Source organism: Papio anubis, chromosome 12 (assembly GCF_008728515.1).
Source record: "Papio anubis isolate 15944 chromosome 12, Panubis1.0, whole genome shotgun sequence".
Taxonomy (NCBI): domain Eukaryota; kingdom Metazoa; phylum Chordata; class Mammalia; order Primates; family Cercopithecidae; genus Papio; species Papio anubis.
In genome coordinates, this window is record NC_044987.1 from 80,387,191 (window position 1) to 80,412,983 (window position 25,793).

General features: G+C 37.6%; 1 protein-coding gene and 1 long non-coding RNA gene across 5 annotated transcripts in view; one reads left to right on the forward strand and one right to left on the reverse strand.

Moving 5' to 3' along the window:
• The window catches only part of NELL1 (neural EGFL like 1), a 960,090-nt gene that overhangs the window by 393,612 nt on the left and 540,685 nt on the right, over positions 1-25,793 (forward strand). The gene's annotated exons all lie outside the window — the stretch shown is intronic.
• Positions 5,402-24,866, reverse strand: LOC103877613. Its single transcript, XR_637383.4, has 3 exons — positions 24,788-24,866; positions 22,116-22,228; positions 5,402-5,465 (listed from the first exon to the last, which is right to left on the reverse strand). It is a non-coding gene; the product is annotated as an uncharacterized LOC103877613 (long non-coding RNA).

Sequence of the window (25,793 nt, forward strand, 5' to 3'; positions counted from 1 at the left end):
TTTCCTGGACTCAGCACCCAATACTCGAAATCCAGTGGTGGTCTACCCAGAGGAAAGAAAGTCCTTATACAAAAAAGATACTTGACATACACGTTCATAGCAGCCCAATTCACAATTACAAAATATGGAACCAGCCCAAATGCCCATCAATCAATTAGTAGATAAAGAAAATGTGACATACTGCGGAATACTACTCAGCCGTAAAAAGGAATGAAGCAATAGTATTCACAGCAACCTGGATGGAATTGGAGACCATTATTCTTAAGTGAAGTAACGGAGGAATGGAAAACCAGACATTGTATGTTCTCGCTTGTAAATGGGAGCTAAGCTATGAGAACACAAAGGCCTAAGAAATATACAATGGACTTTTGGAACTCAGGAGAAATGGTGGGAGGGGGCTGAGGGATAAAAGACTATACATTGAGTACAATGTACATTGCTCAGGTGATGAGTGCACCAAAATCTCAGAAACTACCACTAAAGAACTTATTCATGTAACTAAACACCACCTATTCCCCAAAAACCTATTGAGAAAAGTAATAAAACCTGAGAAAACTGAGAAAAGTAATTAAAAAAAAAAAAGAAATTCGGTGGTTGGATTTTATTAGCATCCGTATAACTATGGCCTTCCTTCTATGGGACATGATACTTTTCATTTGTAGATTCCAGGGCTAGGAGTGGTGGGGAATAAGGAAGTGATCTTCACCACATGTCTAGCACCAGTGCTGCCAAAATAAATACTTGTTGTTTTCTCTCTTCTTCTGACACATTCTTTCATTCGTTCAACAAAAATTGAGAACCTACAATGCATCAGGCATTGTTCTAGGGGCCAGGGAGGGGCTACAACAGTGACAAAAAAAAACTGAGAAAAATCCCTGCTTTTATGGTGCCTATATCCTAGCAAGAGTAAATAGAAAATAAACATAATAGATAAGTACATTGTGTAGTATATTAGAAGATGACAAGTGTGGAAGAGAAAAATATAGCAGAGTCAGGGAGGTGGGAAATGCTGGTAGTGGGAAGGGTACAATTTTTAATAGGGTGTTCCTCGCTGAGAAAGTAGCCAAAAACAGACCTCCATAGAGTGAGTGAGCTATGTGGGTATCTGGAGAAGAGTGTTTCAGGCTGAAGAAATAGCCAGTACAAACGCACCAAGACAGGGATGAACAACCAGGAGACCATTATGGCTTGAGTGTGGTGAGATGGGGGAAAGTGGGGTGTGAAGTAGAGACCAGGGTAGGCAGGATCTCTAGGGCCTTGCACATCATTGTAAGACCTTTTGCTTTTGCTTTGGGTGAAGTTGGGACCACGGAAGAGTATGAACTGAACAGTCACATGATCTCACTTACATTTGAACAAGATCAGTGTGGCAAGGCGGGAGGAAGGCAGACCACTTAGGAGGCTCCCAGAAAAGTCCAGGAAGAGATAATGGTATCTTGGACCACATGGTAGCAGCAGAGGTGGTAAGAATGGTAACATAGGTTGGGAGTATAGCCAATAATTTATGAATGTAGTGAGTCAATCAATAAACATTTATCGAGTAGTCTTCTAAATGCCAGCCACAGTTCCAGGTATGAAGAAATAGCGAGGAAGGAAATCTCCAGCTGTGCTGTGAAAGAAAGAAAGTGGGTTATATTTGGGACTCTGGAGAGTGAGTGGGCAAGAGGATTGGTGCATTTAGTTTGGTCACTGAGGAGGTCGCTGAGGTCTGAGTGAGGAGAAGCCCCCACATCAAACCTTGCAGAAGAGCAATCCACTGCAGAGGGGATGCAGATGCAAAAGTCCCAAGACAGGTACAAGGTTGGCCTATTTGAAGAAACGAGGAGTCCGGTGTCTGTGGGTGAGTCGAGGGAGTGGGAGGTGGAGATAAAAGATGAAGTGGAATGGTGGGCAGGATCAAATCAGGTGGGGGATTTGTAGATAAGGGGAGAGAGTTTGGGTCACTGAGGCTTGTTGTGGCAGAGACACCAGGTAGCTTGAAGGGAGATAGCAGACACTCTGTGTTTGATATTAGACCACCCAGTGAGGCGGAATGTCAGCTGTCTGGAGCCCATATGCAGGAGGGCCCCGGTCCCAACCTGAACAATGGGTAAAGCTGGAACTGGTCTGTGTTGTGATGACCCATTTTTTTTATTATTATACTTTAAATTCTGGGATACATGTGCAGAATGTGCAGGTTTGTTACATAGGTATACATGTGCCATGGTGGTTTGCTGCACCCATGAACCCGTCATCTACATTAGGTATTTCTCCTAACGCTATCGCTCCCCTAGCCCTCAACCCCTGGTAGACCCCAGTGTGTCATGTTCCCCTCTCTGCGTCCGTGTGTTTTCATTGTTCAACTCCCACTTATGAGTGAGAACATGCGATGTTTGGTTTTCTGTTTCTGTGTTGGTTTGCTGAGAATGATGGTGTCCAGCTTCATCCATGTCCCTGCAAAGGACATGAACTCAGGGTGACCCATTTTGAACTTAAGTGCACTCTTACAGCTTTGAGCTTTCTTCAAGAGCCTTGAAGACTTCAGGGCAGGAGCCCTCCCCAGGGAACACGGAGGGTTACACTCAGTACTGCATCCTCAGTGTTAGCTTAGAAGCAGCAGATGGTGCCAGGAAAACCTTCCTGAGTCCCACACAGTGAAGGGAAAAATCCCATCAACTTTTCTTTCAGTCTGTTCTGTCACTTTCAAGAGCATCCTCCTGCCACAGTCTCCATCAGTCAAAAACAGATGGAGCTGGAGAAATTGTCAGGCCCGGGAAGGTTTCCCTAAAACATAATTGTTTGGCAAAATTGCTTTTCTTTGTATATGTGTCCATGTTTACAATAAGTCTCCTTCAGGCTGCAGGGTGCCTTTCTTGAGCGAATGTGTCTCTCTGATAAACCAGATTCTTGGTCAAAATCAATTTCTGCTTATATGAAACCTAAACAATAAGAATAGCAACAGCAACAAAGAACTTGAGCTTTTTCCCCATTCACTATTTTGTAGGTTCTTCCTATGTATCTTTCAAAACATGATTGCTTTCCCTGATTTCAGAAGCCATACATTTTCATTGCAGAAAAGTTGGAATGCAGAAAAATCTTAAAAATGAAATAAAGCCATCCATAATCCTATTACCTAGAGATAAACCACAGTTAACATTTTGATTTGAACTCCTCCGATTTCCCTGCATGTTTCCCTCTGTTTTTTTTCTATCTCTCTTACCCTTTCTCTGTAATATAAATATTTTTCTTTTTATAAAGTTAGGATAACAGCATGGTTACTATTTGCCAACATTCTTTTTCAAATAGTAATAATATATTCTTCAACCTTAAATATTCAAACCGTAATTTTTAATGATTTCTTGCATTGTTTCTTTTATGTACTATAATTATCTAATGTTTAATATTGTTTAAACACAGTGTTGTGATGGTCTTGTATATATATATTTTTGTGAGTATATTATTTTTCTTATGGTATTTGGAATGGCTAAAGAAAATGGATTCTATCATTTTAAAGTTCTTCTTAAATCTCAGTTATTAAACCTAATTTGTTCTTGAAAAAGTGTGTAACCATTTATATTCCACAGTATAGATAAGTGCTGTTAGCCTTACCGGATTGTCTTCACTAATATTATAGTTTTTGACTTTGTTAATTTGGTAGGTAAACAAGTGACAGCCCATTTTTGTTTTAATTTACATTATTTTTGCTAATATATTAAACATTTTTATATGCATATTATACATTTTATTTCTTCTGTGAATTGCACATTGATGTCCTTTGCTCATTTTTCTATTTGTATATTCATCTTTGTCTTTTTTATTTTTATGACTTAAAAGATGGTCAGTTATTTCCTATGTTTATAATTTGCCTTTTAATTTTTTTAATGGTGTTCCTGAATTGTCAGACATTTTTGATTTACATCAAACCTTTAAAATCTTTATCATGTTGCTTCTTTCCTTGCTTTTATAATTTGTCTACCTCACTGGTGGACTATTTTAATGTCTACACTATTTTATAGTTTAATTTTAAACAGTTAATTGTTTAGTTATGTCTTATGTTGCCTTATGGTGTGAAGTAGGTGTCTAATGTTATTATTTTTTTCTCAAATAGTTGATCAAATGTACCAGAACTACTTATTAAATAAACCTAATTTTACTGCCAATTTAAAATGTCTTTTATCATATGAAAAAAAATTATGTATACCTAAGTCAGCATTTTAGTTTTTGTAGCTTTATGCTGTGTTTTAAATATCAGGTTATACATATTTTTAGCTCGGCTTATTTTCAATTATAATTTTTCTCTCTTTTTCCTTTAAAAATTGCTTTATTCTTTCTTATTGATTTTTCTAGATGTTTCTAATAGTTGTATCAAATTTCAAATATACATTTTAATTGGAATTGCATTTCATTTATAGTTTTGAGAGTGCTGACACTTTTATGTGATCACAGTATCCCTCTTTTGCAAGTCGACTCTATATCCCTTAATAAAATTTTAAAGTTTTTTTTTTTATAGGCCTTACATAATTCTTTATAAATCTATTACTGTGTCTTTGAGCGTCTGGTTCACTAATATGAATAGAAACCTTCTTTCTTCTGTTATCTTTTCTAATTGATGGTTGGCCTTATTTAGGAAGGATATTGACCTATGGTTTTATTTTTTTGACTGATCTCATACTGAATGGAAGGAGTACCCAGGAGGGATTGGTTAAACATGACCAAGGTGGGAGAGGTGGGTCAGGGATGCCTCTCAAGGGAAAACACTGGGGCATGGACTGTTCCTTTCATTTTCTATTCCTATACAGTTAAGGATTGTGTTGAACATACCACAGAAGCTCAGTAAAAACCATTTAAAAATACTTTTTGGTTATTCAAATGATTCTTTTTCACTTCTGGTAATAATGAGGATGGGAAAGGAGGGCTAGAAGGGAATACTGACTTCCACTCTGTGTACTTTGGAGTATTATAGTATCTAGGTCAATGTATTACCAACTGCTAACAGTTACAGAGCACTATCAGAGGTCTAGGCTCTGGGCCAGACACTCATCATGGATTAATGCATTTAATCTTCACAACATGCTTATGAGGATACCTCCATTCGAGGATAGAAAAGTTGAAGTGAGAGAGGTCCAGTGATTTGCCCAGATCACAGAGGCAGTAGGGATAGAGCCAGACTGAATGAAGCAAGGCAGCAGTTCAATAGCCCTGGCTCCTAAAGGCTGAGCTACATTCCTTCCTGGGCATTCCCCTCATGAAAGTCCATTCCAAGAATAATATGACATCGTGTTATCCATGACATTATGATATTGGCAAACAATGATACCTTATTTGCTAACTTTTAGAAGTCAAACAGTTTATAGTTGGGATCCCAGGGTAAAGAGGTACCGTAGCAGAAGAACTTCCCTTCAGAAGTGAGGAGGTTTGGGTCCCTGTTTTACTCTTCATCTAACTCCTTACTCGTCACCTTCGCTTTCTGGCCTCAGTGGTATCATCTAAAAAAATGAGGGAGGATTATGTAAATTTCAGGGAACTTTTTAGGAACACTAACAAACTGTGGTTGTAATAATACAGTCTTTTGGAAAATCTACCTTTTAAAGGAATATTCATTTGAGACATATATTTTCACGCTGGACAGAAAGCTTATTCTTTTAACAAATCAATTGCTTTATCAAGCTCTTTTCTCCATTACATTACATTTTATTTTTTATTAAAGCTTAAAATAAATGTTCCTGTAAACATAAATGCACATCAAATGAAAACTTTCATATTTGCCAATTCATAGAAGCACTGAATTTTAGAACATGAAAGTATATTACAGATTATCTAGCACAGATAAGGAAACTGAAACTCTGGGATCCTGAATTACTTCCTGAAATTACACAGAGAGTAAGTGGCAGAAATGTGATTGAAAACCATGTTTGGCTTCTAGCTACAGCCTATATGATGACAATGATTTCCATTGTAAAAATATTTGGGTAGCAGAAACCAAAAATGATGAAGAAATTTCTAGGAGAAAAAGGATAAGAAAAGGGGTTTATGAGTCTTAAAGTTTGAAGGCTTGAAAAATAAAAGATAACAAAGTCGCCATATATATGAGCGAGTGTATCCTTAATATATTAAGAACTTTGTCAAATCAATAAGAAAAAAGATAAACATGTAAATTTTAAAAATGGGGCAAAACAAAACACATAAGGCATTTCGTAAGACATATAAATGGCCCATTGAAAACTGTTAAATTTCTCTGGTAATCAAATATTTGCAAATTAAAATGATTAGATGCATTTTTCATCTATCAAATAAGTCAAGATTAGGTAAAGATCACATCAGCAGGAAAAAGGACACCCTCTCACTTTTCTTTTGGGAAATGGATGGGAACTACTTTTTTAGCAGAGAAATTTGTCAGTTTCATCAAATGTCTTAAAATGTTGCATCTCCTGTGAGCTAGCAATTTTACTCTTAGGAATTTATCTTTAGGAAGTAATTATGGTTGTTTGTAAATATGTCAATATATTTATCTACCTATTATTTAAAATAGAAAAAGTCTTGAAACAATGTTTAGCAACAAGAAACTGGTCAAATGTATTAGTCTATATCCATACAATTAAAAAGTAGTACAATGTAGAAAATATGCAATGAAAGAGAAATGAATATTTGGTATATTATTATGTATACAAAACAAACTGCAGATGAGTGTTTAATTAAATTCTTATTTTAAAAAATTATACCAATATTTAAAAATGTATCCCTAAATTATAAAAACTGACTATAGATTATGGATAATTTTAAAAATTTTGCCTGTGTTTTTTAACTTTTCTATAATGACCATAACTTATTTTTATGCCAGGAAAAATTTAATACTTGAAGTATTTCCAAACATGGTTTAAAGAAACTGTTATTATTTTTTTCTTATACTTTCTCCTATAGGCAGAGTTTTTTGATTAAAACCTACTCTGTCAATTGTTTGCCGTCTTTCAGAAAAGGAGGTTGAGTTTGAGCTCGAAATCTAGGCCATAGAAAGTCCCAGAAATATACGCGATGTCACTGTGTACAAGACTAAGTACTGTCTCTAAGGAGATTTTAATACTCACCAGTGGGCAGAGCTCCCGTAATATGTAACTGATAGACTGATGGATAGAGAGACAATTGTATGGGTATGGGACCATGGAAGGCATATGAAGCAAATCTGTACAAAGTTGCTTCCTGGCTTAGGTGTACAGATTCATAAGTTCATTACAATTTTTTAAAATTAGAATACATTTTGAGTTACTTTGTCTAAAAATATATTGTCTTTGTATCCTCCTGTCTTCAATTATAATAAAATAATTTGGGTCTGATAGTCATCTTCTGAAATGAAAACATGATTTAATGAAATGACATATTCCAAGTTTTAAGTGAAGCAAATGTTTGGTTTAGCTTGTTTAAATTAAATGGTTGTTTTCCTTTGCTGTTATTAGTAAGCACACTTAATGTCATTTCTTGCTTCACACTGTGCATTTAGATGTATTATGGAAATGGGGTGGCAGACTTTGTAGCATTTTATCCTGCTTGCATAGTGACACTTAAGCCCCTGATTGGCAAAACTCTAATGGTGATGATATTTGTGTTTATCCTTTACCAGTAAAGAAGGATGATCTTCTAGATCTAGCATGAACTTTTTCTTTCTGCACAGTGCCAAGTGCATTTTCTGTGGGTTTGGGGGCAGATATAATTAACTGAGATGTAGTGATGTATTATTTATATAAGCAGGGCTTTAGAGCTCTAGAATATCTTATGGAAATGTGACATTTAATTTTGATGAGGGCACTTGGTCTTGCATTGAGTATCAGAGGGACTAGCTTAGCTATGGGGCTTCCCACAGACTTATAGAACCTAATTTCTTTCATCTTTTTATTGTTATCTTTTTGGTTTTGTGTCAAGTTCCAGGATGAGATTCATGATTTCTCTGCAAATGGAAAATAAAATTACATTGATTATGGACCCAGTGCCACCTTTGGTGGCCAATCATCATTTTTTTCTGGTCTTCTCTGTTTGAGTACCATTGGCCTTTACATTCTGAACACTTAATAATATACTGGGCACAGGACAAATTACGAAATCCTGCTTATCCTTCAGGGTTCAGCACAAGTGGTACCCTTCTTTATGGTAGAACAAAGGTTTACACATGTTTCACCTTTTTTTATGGCAGTTGCATTTTCTTAACTTTCCATTTCTACATCTACACTTTGAGTTTCCAAGCTTCCTGAGGGCACAGAACAAGTTTTTTTTCTTTTTTTTTTTTTCAAATTTTTATCTGCAGATAAAAAATGTACCTGACTCATAGTCAATACTCAATGAACATTTGCTGCCTTTGCTGACTGGAACCTTGGGGTTTTTCCAGCTGCTTTTCATACTTCATTCTGAATCCATTCTAAAAAAGCCTTTCTTAAATGCACCCTTCACCCTTACTCCCCAAGAAGAATCTTTCCTCTTCACTTGGATTTTAGTCCTAATGATACCAAAGGGCATCCCGATAAGAAAGTATTAATTACCTTGGTATAATATTTTACTTCACCAAGCCATAGAAAAATTGATGTTTTACCAACTGGGAGAAATTACAAGCTTTTTACTTTCTGACATACACCTGGGTCTTAAAGTGATTAGCATAATATGACCGAATTCCCCTACTCTGTAGGACAGTTGTCATCTCTTCTATACCCTCTAGGACCCCAGGAATAACAGAGCATGAGGATGAATAAATAGGTTTGCCTTTTGCTGCTGCTTCTTCCTTTGCTGCTACTGAAATTAAGTAGAGTAGGCTTTTGCTGAGTCAGAGGTTGGAGCTATGTCCTTAAATTTAAAAAAATCAGTTCATTTTATGACATCTTGTGATTATGGTTGTGCATAAATATGCCAATATATTTATCTATTATTTAAATTAGAGGAAGTCTTGAAACAATGTCTAGTAACAAGAAACTGGTCAAATTTATTAAAAAGCTCTTATTTTCTCTAGAACCCATCTCCCTGGATCCAGGTACTAGCCATAGTAGCGTGCCTTATGCTAATGAACCACATGGGGTTAGGCACATTAATTAGGTAAATAGGACCTTGGTGTCACTCTCTGCTTCTGCTAGGAAGACATGCTGTCACCATTCATTCCTACAAGCCATATCTGTAGCTGTAGCCTCACTTGGCACAGCTGTGGCTGTGAACTCCCACAGCCTGGTCTTGAATCTTGACTCTGCTACTTATTATCTTTGGGACATTAGGCAAGTCACTTAACCTCTATGAGTCTCAATTTCTCCTTCTGTGTTATGAAAATACTGTTTCCTTCATAGGATTGTTGTGATTATTAAATCAAACTATACATGTTAATAGCCTGTAAACACTTAAAAACGTCTCTTAGCTGTTGTTGTTACTTAATAAGTTCGGTCGTTTGCTTCCTGTGAATATGTGGCTTAGCTATGCTATCATTATTATGGGGGATTGTCTTTATGTGGGTGTATGTTTCTATATAACATTGCAACCTAGTTCTCTTTATACTTGCTGACATCTGGTGAAATGTTATATTATTGATTTCAGCATTCCGTTATGTACCAAATAATGAACCAGAGTGTTGGGAGAAGTAGAGTACAAAAGAGGAAAATTCTTGAATTGTCTAGAACTAGCTCCATTATCTCTGAAAGCACTTGTGTTTGTGGACATCACCCCTTTTTTTATTTTATTTTATTTTTTTGAGACAGAGTCTTACTCTGTTGCACAGGCTGGATCGCACGATCTCTGCTCACTGCAACCTTTGCCTCCCAGGTTCAAGTGATTCTCCTGCCTCAGCCTCCTGAGTAGATGGGATTACAGGCATGCTCAGCCTCCTGAGTAGCTGGGATTATAGGCGTGCACCACCACGCCCGGCTAATTTTTGTATTTTTAGTAGAGACGGGATTTCACTCTGTTGGTCAGGCAGGTCTTGAACTCCTGACCCCATGATCTGCCTGCCTCAGCCTCCCAAAGTACTGGGATTATAGGTGTGAGCCACTGTGCCCGGCCCGACGCTTTCTTTTTTATGCCTAAAGGGGACTTTGATATTGCAAAGCCTAACAACCAGCCTAAATCTGCTGGTAGATGTGTTAGTTCTTCCAATTATACATTAACCACAGATTTAAGTCCTGGGGATATAACAGTAAACAAGACAGATAAAGCGTGAGTTCACATGGAGCTTATATTCTGGTGGAGCCGAACGGTAGGCAAACACATAAGTAAAGAGTGTATGTGTGTATGTAAAATGATTTCAAGTCACGATAAAACACTAAATAAACCAGAATAATGAAATAGAATTGACTGGAGTGGAGTGACAGTAGGATTGGCTTTAGCAAAGAGATCAGGGAAGACTTCACTGAGGAAGTGATATTTTAGTAGAACTTTGAAGGGTACACAGGAGTTGGCCAGATAAAAAACAAGGGGAAAGCTGTTCCACTGTAGAGTTTTAGTTAAGAAGTTAGACTTTGGGGCCAGACCCACTTTTGACTAGCTAGCCTTGGACAAGGTATTTAACCTCATTATACTTTTGTCTACTCATCTGAAAAACGGATTTGCTATAAGGATTAGATTAAAATATATTTCTTACATTGCTCAATTTGGTGCCTTGCTTAAGAAACATGAGCTGTCGTTAACATTTGCAAAGGTCTTAGAGTGAGAGAAAGGAAGATGGTCTTTGCTTATACTTCGGATTTTGCTGTAGATGGTAGAGAAGCAAAAGTCCGTTTTTGCTTCTCCTCCAGAGAACTGGAGATGGGAGCATTTATGCTTCTTTCTCACTCACCTCTCCAATTGGACTGGTCAGAGTCTGAGAAATTTACTGAGCCATGTTTTATTAAATGAGATAAATCTCTTTAGGAATGGTCTGTGTTCTTCTGAATTAACTGAACTCTCATTCTTCCTCCAGCTCAGCCTTAGTCTTTCTATTCCCTCTCCTTGAAGGGACTGAGTTAGGCAGGACTTGCCTCAGGCTATACATTCTCCAGATTGTCTACTTGTAACTCGTTGGTCTATTTTTTCCCCAAGGTAGTTTCAAATGTTTAGAACTATGCATCCAATATGGTGGCCACTAACCACTGTGGTTATTGATAGCACTCGAAATGTGGTTAGTCAAATTTGAGATGTGTTATAAGTGTGAAATGCACACTACATTTTCATAAATTAATGTGAAAAAGTAAAATAAATCATTAATAATTTTTTAGTATTGATTACAACTTAGGCTAATATCTAGGACATAGTTGGTTACATAAAATGAACATTAGCTTTACCCTTTTGAATTTGTTAACAGTGATTACTGAAAAACTTAAAATTACATAGGTGGTTCAGATTTGAGGCTTGTATTTCTTTTGGGTAGTGCTAATCTAGAAGTATGAGAAGACTAGAAGCTTCCATTCTCCCTTAGATCTAAGCCACAGTTGTCAATCCAGTTATTAATAAATCTATTAATTAGAAAGCTTTTGGCTAAACTTTCTTTTCTGTTTCATGAACTAGTTATAAACCAAAAGGTAGAAGGAGTGAACTTTGGTTCACTTGCTTTAGTGTTTGAGGGACTATATTCCAACATCAATTGGTAAACTGCAATTCAGTTCTGGCACTGAGCCCCTGGAATTAGCATTGACCCTACAAGCTAAAGGGTACATTTCACAGCAAGACTGCCCTCATTTCCGAATAATTGACTATAAATCTGGGGATTCTTATGGCTTTCTCTGGGCTTGATAATTCATAGGAACAAATCACAGAATTCAGGAAAGTTCTACAGTTATGATTATAGTTTTCCTTTTTTGTTTGTTTGTTTGTTTTTTGAGACAGAGTCTCACTCTGTCACCCAGGCTGGAGTGCATTGGCATGATCTCAGCTCACTGTGACCTCTGCTTCCCAGGTTCAAGCAATTCTCATCCCTTAGCCTCCCAAGTAGCTGGGATTACAGACATATGCCACCAGGCCCAGCTAATTTGTGTGTGCGTGTGTGTGTGTGTGTGTATGTGTATGTGTATTTTTAGTAGAGATAGGGTTTCACCATGTTGGCCAGTCTGGTCTTGAACTCCTGAGCTCCAGTGATCCCCTGCCTCAGCCTCCTAAAGTGCTAGGATTACAGGTGTGCACCACTGGGCCCAGCTGATTATAGTTTTCTTATGAAGAATACAAATCAGGAACAGTTAAATGATGAGACACAGAAGGCAAGTTCTGGGAAAGGCCCTAGTGCAGAGCTTCCATGACTTCTTCCCCTGGAATCAGGGAGCATCAACCTCTTGGCACACTGAGGTGTTCACCAAACAGGAAGCTCCACTGAGCTTCAGTGTCCAGAGGTTTTATTGGAGTTTTATTACACAGGCATGGTTGATTGAATCACTGACAATTTGAACTCAATCTCTAGTCCCCCTTCTCTCCCGGGAGATCAAATTGCTTCAGAATCCCAACCCTCTATGTGCTGCTTCTTTTTGGTGACCAGCCCCAACCCTAAAGTTATGTAGGGGTCCACCATGAGTTATCTCATTAGCATAAACACGTGTGATACAGGAGGCTCATAAATAACAAAGACACTTCTATTCCTTGAGAAATTTCAAGGATTTTTAGAATCTCTGTGCCAGGAGCCTGAAACAAAGACCAGACAATTTCTTTGTAACACAACAGACTGAAAAGTGCAGTGTGAGAAGAGCAAAGAGACTGATTCACCATTTAACTGTTTATTGAGCTGCATTTTTCTAGACACTTCAGATATATTAGTGAATATCAAACATTCCTGTTCTTGAACCTTACATTCCAGCAGGTGAGACAGACAACAATAAACAAACTAACTAATAAATCAATTATAGAAACTATTAGAATATGGTGCTATCGGAGAAAGCAAAAATAAAACAGATTGTCAGTGTTGATGTGGAGTGATTGGCAAACTGTGGATTGTAATTTATAATACACTGGTCAGTGCAGATCTTGTAGGAGAGTGGCACTGAAGCAAAGACTTGAAGGCAGTGATGGAGTTAGCCTTGCAGCAATCTTGGAGAAGAATGTTTTAGTCAAGGAAACAGCCAGTGCAAAGGGCTGAAGGCAGATGTGTTTCTGTCTTAGTCAGGAAACAGCTAGAAGTCCCTTGTAACTAGAGCCAGGGAAGATAGTGAGAGAGGAGAGAAATGGAGGCAGCATGGGGCCACACGGTGTAGGGCTTCATAGAGCATTGTGTAGTCTTTGGATTTTTTCTGAGTGAACTCTTCCATTTGGAGAGCGGCACTAACTTCCTCTTTAATAAATTTACACAGGCTGCTGTGATAAAAATGGACTACAACAAACAAGAATAGAAGGAAGACTAGCTTTGAGGCAATTGTCATTTTCCAGTCAGGAGATGGTAGTAGTTCAGAAGAGGGTGTTAAGAGAGGAGGGGGTAACAGTCAGGGTTTGGATATGTTTGGAAGCTAGAGCCAATAGGATTTCCTCCGAAATTGAAAAGTGAGGGGTTGAGTAGTCCAAGGTAAGACTGGGTACTGGATGTCTTCTAGGCTGTGGTAATAAGTTCAGATTTTATCGTGTGTGCAATGGAAAGCTACTAAAGAGTGTAAGCTGAGTGGCCTGATTATATTAGCGTATTATAAAAGTCACTCTGGAGGTTCTATGGAGGAAGGATGGAAAAGTGGGGAAGAGTGGGGAATGGGGAGTGGAGAGGTAGTATTTAAACTCCTTGTAGGTATTAAGTGCTCTTACGTTAGAGGACCCATCCCATTTCAAATTACATATTAAAACACACCCACATCTCCTATTAAATAGCGATTTTGCTGTAAACATTTTAAAGCAGTTTAATAATTTTGCTTTTGAAATTATTTGGCCTGGATTACTCATTTAATTCATAAATGACCTTGATTCCGCAGCAATCATTATACATACTTAAGTGAGAAAATCTGACCTGCAAGTTGATTTCAGATGTAAACATATTTTTTACAATTTGTGATTTTTAACAGTGTAGAATTTAATGATATAGTGTTACATTTTGTAGACAAATCAACACATCTTAATATTGATTATGTCTAATTATGTCATTTTCTTCTTGTATTTTTGAGCGCATACTTTCTTTTATACAGGTCTCTAAGGTTTTTATAGGCTCCTAAAAACCTTATAGGCTCATAAGCCTAATGGATTAAATGACTCTGGATACCAGGAGAACAGTTAGAAAGCTGTGCTATCTGAGAGGTACTTTTAAAAGGATCTGGTTTTCACTAGCTTCATAAAGGCAGGATTTTAGAGAAATCCAAGTGTTTACCATGTCCTAGGGTTTGTTGTATAATTTCTACATTCATTTTTCAGCAGTTACCTTCTGTTTCTTATACAACTGATCTTGAACTCGCTAGCATGATTGGATGATTTTGCTCCTTGACTCGATTTGCTATAATGTGGTCTGTTCATGTCACTGTGGAACTATTTTCCACCCTGATTCAGTGAGGATGTCTATAGAATTATTAAGAGGCTGAAAAAAAGACACAAAACATTGATTTTGTTTTTACCACCCTTGATAATGGATTCTCTTTTTATTTTCCTGATAACCTGGCATTAGATTGCATGCGTTGAATTCAAAGAGAAATCTAGTCCTAGTTATATTATACAGGGCTGGATGTTGACTGTGAAGTAAATAATTCTAAGGGGACACTGCTCATTTTAACTCTGAATTCACTTTCAGTTACTATAAAATGGCAAAAGATTTTGCAATGAATCTGCAAAGAAATGTATTTTCCGCATTCAATTGAGTAAGTGCTTTTGTGATTAAATGTTCTGATATTGTATGTGCTACACAAGAAAGAGGAAATCGTTAAGAAAAATCAAACTAGAATTTTTAAAGATCAAGTTATTTTCCCCTTGTTTTTCAGAATGGACTTGCCAGGATCATTTATAAATACTTATTCCTTTGTAGGGGAACTCACCCTTGTCTACCCTACGTGTTCCTCATTCAGTTGTGATTTTGAATATTACAATTTATCTGATTTGCAGACTATTCTGAGTGGTATTCTTTGTTTCACTTTTAAATGAATATGGTTCATCAAATTTGATTGTTCTTTTGTGCCCATTTGCTTTGGAGTCCTTGCTAGTAATGAAACAAAAGGCTTTTCAGATGGATATTTGAGTGATGAATGGTGACACCTTTTTCTCTTTACCTTACTTCAAGCTGCCAATCTCTTCACAAAGACATTGTGTCTCCCCGTTCTCTTAGTACACCACTTTCATTGCTGTGATAGAAAATCTTAACAGTCAGCACTGAAATTGCATTCCTCACGTGATCATCTCACATTTTGCATGGATAGTTGCCTATAATAAGTATATTACTTTCTTCTCTTACTGTATTAGTGGAGTTGGTAGCAGGATGATTTTTTGGCCTTTGTTTTTGTTTTAAATATAACATAAAAAAGTACAAAAGGAAAAAATAAAAAATATGGGCTAGGGATTTAGACTTTTCAATCCACAGCTTTTCCTTCCTCTGGGTACTTTGGGCAAGTTAATTTATTTCTGTGTTCATCAGCTCACTAATCTGTAAAATAAAGGTTACTATCATTTGTTCAATGCATATTTATTAGAATGCCTACCTTTCAGGAAGTATTCTAGGCACTGAGTATATATAACACTGAATAAAAGAGTTCCAGGTCCAGTGTGGTGGCTCATGACTGTAATCCCAGCACTTTGGGAGGCCGAGGTGGGCAGATCAGTTGAGGTCAGGAATTAGAAACCAGCCTGCTCAGCAATGTGGTGAAACCTCGTCTCTACTAAAAATACAAAAATTAGCTGGGTAAGATGGTGCACGCTTGTAATCCCAGCTACTTGGGAGGCTGAGGCAGGAGGGTCGCTTGAACCCAGGAGGCAGGGGTTATAGTGAGCCAAGATTGCACGACTGCATTCCAGCCTCAGCGACAGAGTGAGAGTCTGTCTCAAAAAAATAAAAAGATAAATAAATAAATAAGGAGCATTCCTACCCTCTTGGAGTTACCTTTTATTAAGGCGTGAAGGAGACAGCAAGTGAGACCATCTGACACATATATTCCTTCATATAATGCTATTTCCTTTTACCTTTTGTCCCTTCACAGTAAGGAATTAGCTTTATGACAGTATATTTATAATTATTATTTTTATGTTTCATTTTTGTTGGTTTGCTTTCAAATCTGAAAGGGGAATTTGTGGCGAAGTTGTAACTTTTAAACATTAAGAGTTCCTAACAAGTACAAGGAAAGGAAATGATTAGAAGAAATTTCTGGACAGCACTTAAGTCAGATGTCCTAGATTCTGACTGCCTGGGAGAGTTAAAACCTTCTAATTTTGCAAACATGATGTTTTTTTAAAATCTTGCATTTTAAAGTAATGTTCAAAAATCTCACTGGCCCAGTCTGGGATGTAACGCTGCTGTCTCTAATTAGAGTAAGGCTTGCTCTTCCGAGACCTTCCATATACTGGGAGGAAGACAATTCACAGTGCTCAGAGGAACATCTATAGAAATGTTTTTGACCAAAGGAAAAACTGATGAAGAAATTTTACAGAGAGGAAGTTCTTTTTCCTTGGAGAAAAAAATGTGTGAACAAAGGAGTCTGGAAACTAACTGCAGGTGAATTGCAAAATGCCTTGGAGAGCATTGTCTTAGTATATACCATGAATAAGATATATTTCTAAAATAGCATAATCTATATTCTTTAACAGATTTGTGACTTTGTTTAGAACTCTATTCTAGGCCTGGCGTGATGGCTCACGCCTGTAATCCCAGCACTTTGGGAGGCCACTGTGGGTGGATCACTTGAGGTCAGGAGTTTGAGACCAGCCTGGCTAACATGGTGAAACCTGGTCTCTACTAAAAATATAAAAATTAGCCGGGTATGGTGGCATGCACCTGCAATCCCAGCTACTCGGGAGGCTGAGGCAGGAGAATCACTTGAACCTGGGAGGTGGAGGTTGCAGTGAGCCAAGATCGCATCACTGCACTCCAGCCTGGGCAACAGAGCAAGATGCCATCTCAAAAAAAAAATAAATAAATAAACCAAAAACCTCTATTCTAGAACTGTATTCTTTAACAGATTTGTTGCTTTTCTTATTTTAAGTAAATTTTTCTCATAGATGGAGGTGTATTCATTCTGGTATCTAGTGGTCTTTGGATGTATCCTGGACGCTGTGCCTGGATGAATGAAAGTCTGTGCAAGAAGGGCCCTATTGATATAAGTGATGGCTAACATTTCTGGAGTGTGTACCATGTGGTATGTTCAGTTTTATACCTTTACATATATTACCTCATTTAATCATCACAACATTCTCTCCATTTTAGAAATAAACATAAAAGGCTTAACTAATTTGCCCAAGACCATCGAGTTAATAAATAGTAGAGTCAGAATTTAAAGTAGGACCATCTTAGTCAGGTCTACTCTTTCCACTTCATTAGATAAACAACAGATAATTCTATAAGGATTAGAATCCCCTGAGTGTCGTAGAATAAATGTAGACATTGAGTAGGAACTTGCTATATTGGTCTGATTCTTACTCTATTCTCACTTCTCTTTGCCCTTCAACACACATATTATACACACTGAAAACACACATAATACTTGAAAACACATTTGTATGCAGAGATAAATGGGTACAGCCAGTGGGCGGAGCTGCTGAGAAAAAAGGCCAGTCCACCGATAATGCAGATTGTTTGCTATTGACGATTAGATTCAGGAACCCAAGTGCCTCCAGTAGCTGTGCAGTGTGGCTAGAGGTGCATTGAATAAATACTTGGGGTTGAATTAATTGAGCAGAACTACCTTTTGAATACCTTAAGTTTGCCTGAAGGAAATCTTCAGGGCCTTAGAGAGTGTTTAATATTTATTAAGTAAATGAGGCTTTCGGGGCCTGGGAGCCCCTAAATTAAGGCAGTGACAAAGGGAATGAATTAGTTCTAAACATGTGTGTATACACAAATGTACACATTCCTTTGGACTGAAGTCCTGTAGAATACAACCAGATGCTGCTTTTCATTCAGAATTTTCTTTCTTGTGGAAACACTCCATTTGGCTCTTGCAATTTGGATTTGAAAGTAGTGAATTTCTGTATCCATTTGGCACGAACAGAAGTCTTAGAATTTGGACACAGAAAGAATAGCTAATGGATGCTGGGCTTAATACCTTGGTGATGGGATGATCTGTGCAGCAAACCACCATGGCACACATTTACCTATGTAACCTGCACATCCTGCACATGTACCCCTGAATTTAAAATAAAAGTTTGAAATAATAAACAGAAAGAAAAGCAGATGTGTTTGTTCTTTAACTCTTTTGAATGGTTTATTGCATGGAAAATTGTTATTCACAGTATCATCCATTTACAGTGAGAGATTCTATCAGTTGTCAACACCACTGAAAGACACCAATAAGCAGAGTCTTTGGATATTACTCCTGGCTGGCACCTGACTTAATGGAGGGACTGGCACTTTGGAGGGAGGGGGAATGGAAGGGAAGCAACATGGGGAGTAAAATCTATGCATTTAGTCCAGTAAGTCCCACCCTTTTGTGGAATTGTTTGACCTGATGTTATCTAATTAAAGCTGCTCTTCCACACAAAGCATTGTGTGGCACATATATTTAAAATCATTTTTAAAATTAACTCGATTTTTGGTTTGAAGTATTATTTGTAGAATTTTAGTATCTTTCTTCACTGAAATGATTGTGATACTGTAGGGTGGGAATCACTGATTAAGGGCCAGTGGCGTACACTAGAAAAATATAGGTTTTGCAGGCAGGAGGCCAGGCTCCCTTCTCAATTTCACCACTTGCTGTCTGTGTGACCCTGTTTGGGAAAGCTATGTAACTTTTCTGAGCTGCTTTAAGCTTTAAAAAAGTTGAAGTATGTGGGCACAATGCCCAACACACAGTAAGTGCCCTATAAATCCTTACTTTCATTCCTTCCCTTCTTTCAAATAGATAGACACTCATAGATCATAATGATGCTGTCAGGAGCCACGTGCTAAGGTATATTGGAGGGACAAAATAGTTTCCTTACCTGAAATGACAGGTTTGCTCATCTCACACCTCAACTAACCTACTTACTGAGTCACTCCAAGGCTGTTTTTTTTGTTTTTGTTTTTGTTTTTTTTTGAAGTAGCCTAATGCCAAACATATGCTGACAGTGATTCCAGTATGGAGCATTGTACTAAATTAAATGAGAAGAAAACTCAAAGGCAACTGGATATACACTAATATCTATACGTATCTTGTCTCCTTGGGGGTTTTCTCATTTAATAGAGATAGAAAATTTCGGGAGTTAAACTGCCCTTATAAAGAAACGAAGGTTTTAAAACTGGTAGACTTGGTGTTTGAGGATCCTGGATGAACTTTAATCTAGAGTTTTTTATACTCTCCAAATGGTGTAGTAAGGTTGGCTTCACAGAGACTAAAGTTAGAGCCAAAAGGAGTTAGAAAACCAGATGGTGGGGCTGATTCAATGGCAGCAAATCTTATTGCTGTCCCAGGGGCTCCATGGAGATTCTGCTACTAAAATTGAACAATGTTTTTCCTAATTTGCAAAAAAATACATTAATACACAGAATGTGCTTATTTTCTAGGTTTGCATCCATGATTTTTCTTAATTTTGGCGCCTGCTATTTCTTGCCTTTTCCAGAGTCTGGTGTGAGCCAAACACATACCATTCAGCACAATGTTATTTGAGTATAAAGTTTCAATAGTGCGTGATGAGTTGCAGAGCAACCATGACATTCAAGTTAGCATCTCATAAAATCTGAGAATCGTTGTCTGAGATTTGAGCCTAAAGATGGCCTTAAAAAGCTTCGTTAAGTAGGAGTGACCTTGGCCAGGTCAACTCTCCCTCTTGCTAGATGGAAAATATCAGAAAAATATTTTTTCTCTCCCTTATTCTGACAACAGGGAGCCCTACTTATCATGCTTACTGAAAAACTGACAAACACATCTCCCATTGTAAAGACACCAAATATTTTAAGTGCTAACTTTGTTTTTAGCCCTCCTACTTCATATAGTCCAGGTTTGCCTAAGAATCTCGGAACATCAGCATAGCTATGAGGTTAAGAGTGTAGTTTTGCAGTCGCGGTGACTTGGTTTGAAATCCCGCCCCATTCGCTGTGTAATCTTGGGCAAATATGGGGCCTTATTTTATTATTTGCAAAATATACATAGTAGTACCTCTCTAGTAAGTTTGTTGTGATGATAAATAGATTAATAAGCCAGAATTCCATACTCTCTTTGGAGAAGGGATCACCTCTGGTTTGAACTTTGCAGTAACCCCAGTGCCCATAGCATATACTCAGTAAATATTACATAAGAAAATTAATGGATAATGCATCTTAAGCAGTTAGCAACATGTCTGGCACAAATGGGCCTCTCAATAAATAGTAAGGATGGCAATAATAATAATGGTAGTTGTTGTATCATTAGCATTAAGTTACTACATCTTTTGAAATACATTTTATAAAACTACAAAGAATATTTTGCGACTGGAAGGAAGACTAGATACGTTTAAAATGACATTTACCAAGGCAGCCTCCTACCATTCAATGCCCTTTTCATATGATCAGTATAGCTTTGGACAAGACAGTCTCTGACCATCTCTTATTTCATAAGGTCAAACTTTGAGAATAATCTCACTTCTAATCTCCCTCTCTTGCAAGCCATGTTTCCAGACTGTTGAGTGGCTCTGGGAAGCAGCAGGTGGTTCATGGATTCAGACATTAGGAATCAAAGCTGGGCTCTAAGAGGGGAGAAGATGGAAAGTTCTTTGAGTCCTTTTGGCTGAATAGGTGACTTAATGAGATGATCACTCCAGGAAGCACTGCTATTTCCTTCCCTTAAATAATGAGTATCTTTGAGTGAATGTATTTACCTTCCTTGAGGCTTAGTTTCTTTGATGTCTGTGTAGGGTTTCTTTTATCTCTGATGGCTCACTTTGTCTCACAACAATGATCAGGGTCTTCATTATGGTGCCCAATTTGGTAGCAGAAGCCCATGAGAAGCAAAAGTTTGGAAGCCACAATCTTCTCATTATCATGGAGATTAGGTTGCCTTGTCAACAATATATGCAGAAGAGAATAAATTTAAACTGGCAACTAAGATATATTTATCAAGACCTGGTCTATTAACTTGTTTAGTTTTGTTGTGCAAGCCATTCAAGTTTCTAATGTGGCAGGTGAACTTTTGGGTAGCTTATGTTGCTAATAGCCAAATGGCATACAATAATCAAAGCAATAAATGTGGGTATTATTAAGCACAAGCGCAATGGCCTGAAATAGAATTGCTGAGTGCTTATAAATTACTCTATTATTATTTGAAGGAAAGAACAATCCAAGTTGAAATATGGAAACTACACACCACACAGTTCTGTCACTATTATTGTCCTGTATAAGGTGATTTCTGGGTTTTATTTATAATTCTCAGGTAAGTTGTTTTTTCTCCCCAGCTGCAGAACTCTGACTTGAATTCCATTTTCATTTTAAACATCAATAGTTCATTGTGTAAGAGCATTCTTCATGCTGCATGTTCTTGGCATTTTCTATGAGGAATATAGCACAGTAACAATTTTTTATAGGGATGGGAAAAATAAAACATGACAGACTAAAGATAGGTGGTTAAGTTCTAACAAAACCCAGCATATAAAGCTTGGCGAAGATTTATACAGAGAAACAAAGCTACTGTTCATGCCAGAGAAATCAGTAAAGAGGAACTGAAAAAGAAGCGAAGAACGTATGCTTCAAAGCTATAATGAGTCTTGGCTGCCTCAGGCAATATCAGTAAGGAATAACATGCCCTAATTTTGTTGTCTCAGAAGCAAAACATTTCTTTTTCTGTTGATTATTCAGAATATGTGCCATTAGCCATATGTGTACATTGTAGTCAGCAATACAGCTGTAGCCCACATTTCATTAACATGTGTTCTGCTTCCTGCTCGAACACACAACACCCAGAAATGTGTCCCTGACCTTTTAATCTAGCTTGCTCTTTCTTCCTTCATTTACCCATCGTTTATAATAGCACACTCCCTGAACCCCCTCCTTCTAGACTACCTCCCTCCTTTTTCTCAGTTGCTGACATTGTAGGTGTCTCATTGTCAATTTGGTAGAAGATGTCTTGGAGTAGAGCCTCTCAAAACCTGGAAATTATGTTGAGTCTGTTTGATCTGATTACCTTGGAGGCAGATGACAAACTTTCATCAGCTCTTGCATTTCGTAAATAATCTTTGGTAACCATCGTGGTCATCTTTGAGTAGATTACTTGGGATTCATCTAGAGTCTCAGTGCCTGGAGATTTTAAAGAAAAAATCAGAGGGTACACTTTCCAGGATGACTTGGGTCAGTTTGCTGAATGGAAGAAAGAAAAATACAGATATACACCAATTTGGGGTCCATTGCGGTCTGATAATTTTGGTTGGATATATATGGATGTCAGCAAGTACAACTTATCTAATGGATGAGTTGATTTTCAAGTTGAGTCCTGGTGTAATGGTTTAATGTTGAGCCAAGGAAATGCCAGACCTTTGAATCTAGATGTCTTCACGGATAGGGCAAGACCTTGATGCTTAAAGCCCATGTATAGCATCACAGCTGTATGTAATCAAAGACTGCTTGGTGGGGCCTGAAGATAATACAAGCTCACAGAACGAAATGTTATTATGAACAAGCACAGTCAGGGAAGGCTTCCTGGAGGAAGCAGCATTTGCAATGAGATTTGAGGGAAGTAAAATGAAAACAATAAAAGTAGTTCAGTTGTTTCATTACTTTACATTTTAATAATATATTTCTAAACATTACTTTGGTTGCTAGATTTAGCCAATTAATTTGAGTGCTATAAATAGCAAATGAATAAATTTTTTCAATTACCTGTTTAGAAATGTACAAAGAGAATGGAGGTAGTTTTAAAGAGGCTTTTTTAGGCAAAGGAAAAAAAGATTTAAGCTAAAGAATCTAGGAAACTACCTTGTTCCAATAGGTGTTGAATGTAAAGTAGTCAGACATTTTTTAAAAATTGAAATTATATACTGGAGAACTAGAGGAAGGCTGGAAAAGTCAGAGTCTTTAAGCCTTATTAGTTAAGGATGAATTTTTGTATCAAATTACATTTCTAAGAGAATAAGATTCTTGCGACTCAAGGTGTGGTTCTGGGACTGGTAACATCAGCATAAACTGGGATTCTATTAAAAATACATAATCTGAGGACCCTCCCAGACCTACTGAATCAGATTCTACATATTAACGAGACTCCTGGGTCATTTGTACACACTTTAACACATGAGAAGTGGCAGCATTCTTAGGTGGACAGCCTGTTGTAATGCAGTGGTACCCAACTGATAATCAGCAGAATCATCTAGGTGGCATTTGTTGCATTTAATTTAAATTTTTTTTTAACAGTAACTCAGATCTAATGAATCAGAAGTTGGGGGCTGTGGTACGCAGAGGTTGTAGAAATTGCATTATATATAATATATAGGTTTCTACATTTCAAAGAACTTCACAGGCAATTCTGGCAATCTAGATTTGGAAGCTGCTGATGTATGAGACTAGTGATTCATAACTGTAACTGCTCTCTACAATCATTTGTGATGTTTTAAAAAATTATAATGCTAGGGTAGGGTCAGTCCTCCAGAGATACTGGTTTAATTAGCCTTGGGTGGAATTTACACATGTGTTTTTTTTTTTTTTTTAAGCAGACTTACTTAGATATAATTTATATACCACAAAGTGTATCCATACAGCAACTTTTTAAAAAAAAGCTTTCCAGATGATTCTGATGTGCAGTCAAGCTTGAGAACCCCTGGAGAAAGACCAGCAGGAGGCTCTTACATACTCCCATTGGGAAACAAAGAGATCTGATTTTCGGTAGTGTCAATGAATAAAGTCTGTACGGATGTGTGAGGCTAAGATGTAGGGAGAAATTCAGAGAATTCTCTGAGGTTGAATTAACAGATTTTAAAAATTAATTTTGCATGGGTAGAGAACTAATTCAATAGTCTAGGATTATGTCAGTTTCATTTGACTGACTGGATGGATAGTGACACCTGTGGGCTCACTTCCCTCTTTCCTATGTAGGGCTCATTTTTATTCAGAGATTAGGGAGATGGCATGAGCTATAAAATATTTAGACTTTCAGATTATTTATTAAATTCAACATGGCCAAATTCAGCAGGAGCAACAATAGGTATACTATACCCAAGAAACTTCTGAATACCAGAATTTAGTACCTTTTAAATCGGCAATTAAAGATAATCTCTGTTGTGATCTATCCATTGTTTGTTGCGCAGACCCTTCCTCATACCTCCGTGTATCTTCCTTAAAGGTGGGTTGATAAGAAGTACATGTATTGCAACACTCTGAATACTCTTTATTAACACATGCCTGTTTTTACTATAATATCACAAGCAAGAGGCAGGAACTTCATGCTTGAGGTAACTGTGAGTGGCTCATTCTCAGATCAGTCTTTGTTTGTTTGTTTGTTTGTTTTTTGAGACAGGGTCTCACTCTGTCACCCAGGCTGGAGTGCAGTGATACCCTACAAATGGTATAATAATGGCTCACTACCGCCTCGATCTCCTGAGCTCAAGTGATTCTCCCTCCTCAGCCTGGATAATTTTTAATTGTTTCTTTGCAGAGATGGGATTCTATTATGTTTGCTCAGGCTTGTCTCAAACACCTATGCTCAAGTGATCCTCCCACCTTAACCTCCCAAAGTGCTGGGATTACAGGTGTGAGCCACCAAACCTGGCCTAAGATCAGTCTTTGACAAGATCTCAGCTTTACAGTGTTTTCAACTCACTTTACTCTTGAATTCATAAGAATGTAAATTTCCAGCAGTGTTCTCCTTACCTTTTATTTTTCTATAATGGGTCATGGGGTACAGAGTTCAGAAGAAGTATAGTTATTGAGCATGGTCAGGAGATAAGCCTGGTCCTAGAACAGTAGAATAAGTGTTGGAATCTATTAGAACCTCTAATTATGAATCTCTTAGAATTTTATTGATTCTGAGTAGACTTTTATAAATACATACATAACTGGACTCTTTAACTGTTAACTAAGGATGGCTAAAACAGTTTTCCAGAGTCTGAGGGACATTTTACTGAGTTGGATTGAGAAAGACAGCTGTGGAAATGGTCTTTTATTCTCTATATGTGATTGGCACAGTTAATAGAAAAGGATTGGAAGGAGGCTCAAGCCAACCCCTTCAGTGTTTAGCATGGATGAGATTCCACATCAACCAGAAATGGGGCTGATCCTGTGTAACACGGATAACACATTCTAAGGTGGACGGAGTCAGGTTTTCCCCTCAGCTCCTTTTCATTGGCCCCTTCCTTTTGTCCACTAGAGCCTGTAACTATAAACAAGGTTTGGGACGTTGTTGGGATCTGTGGTTATTTCACACACAGTGGTGGAGGCAGGGCTGATGGAGAAAGTGACCTGGAAATAGTACATGTGTTAGGAATTATGGCTTTTCATTGGCTGAATTTGGTTAAAGAAGGACTTTAAACTCAGTTTCCTAGGACAAAAATCCTTCTCAGACTCACAGAACCAGGCAGTGGAGGTAAGAAAAGATGCTATCTCTGGCCAGCAGAGTTATATTTGATGACTGGGCAAAGGTTTATTCATGTTGCTATAATTTGGATGCTTGTGCCCTGAAAACTAATGTTGAAATTTGATCCCCAATGTTGGAGGTAGGGCCTAATCGGAGGTGTTTGGGAAAAGGGGGCAGAGCTCCCATAAATGCCTTGGTGCTGTCCTCTTGGTAATGAGTGAATTCTTGCTTTATTAGTTTCCATGAGAGTTGGTTGTTAGAAAGAGCCTGGCACCTCCCCATCTTTCTCTCTGCTTGCTGCTT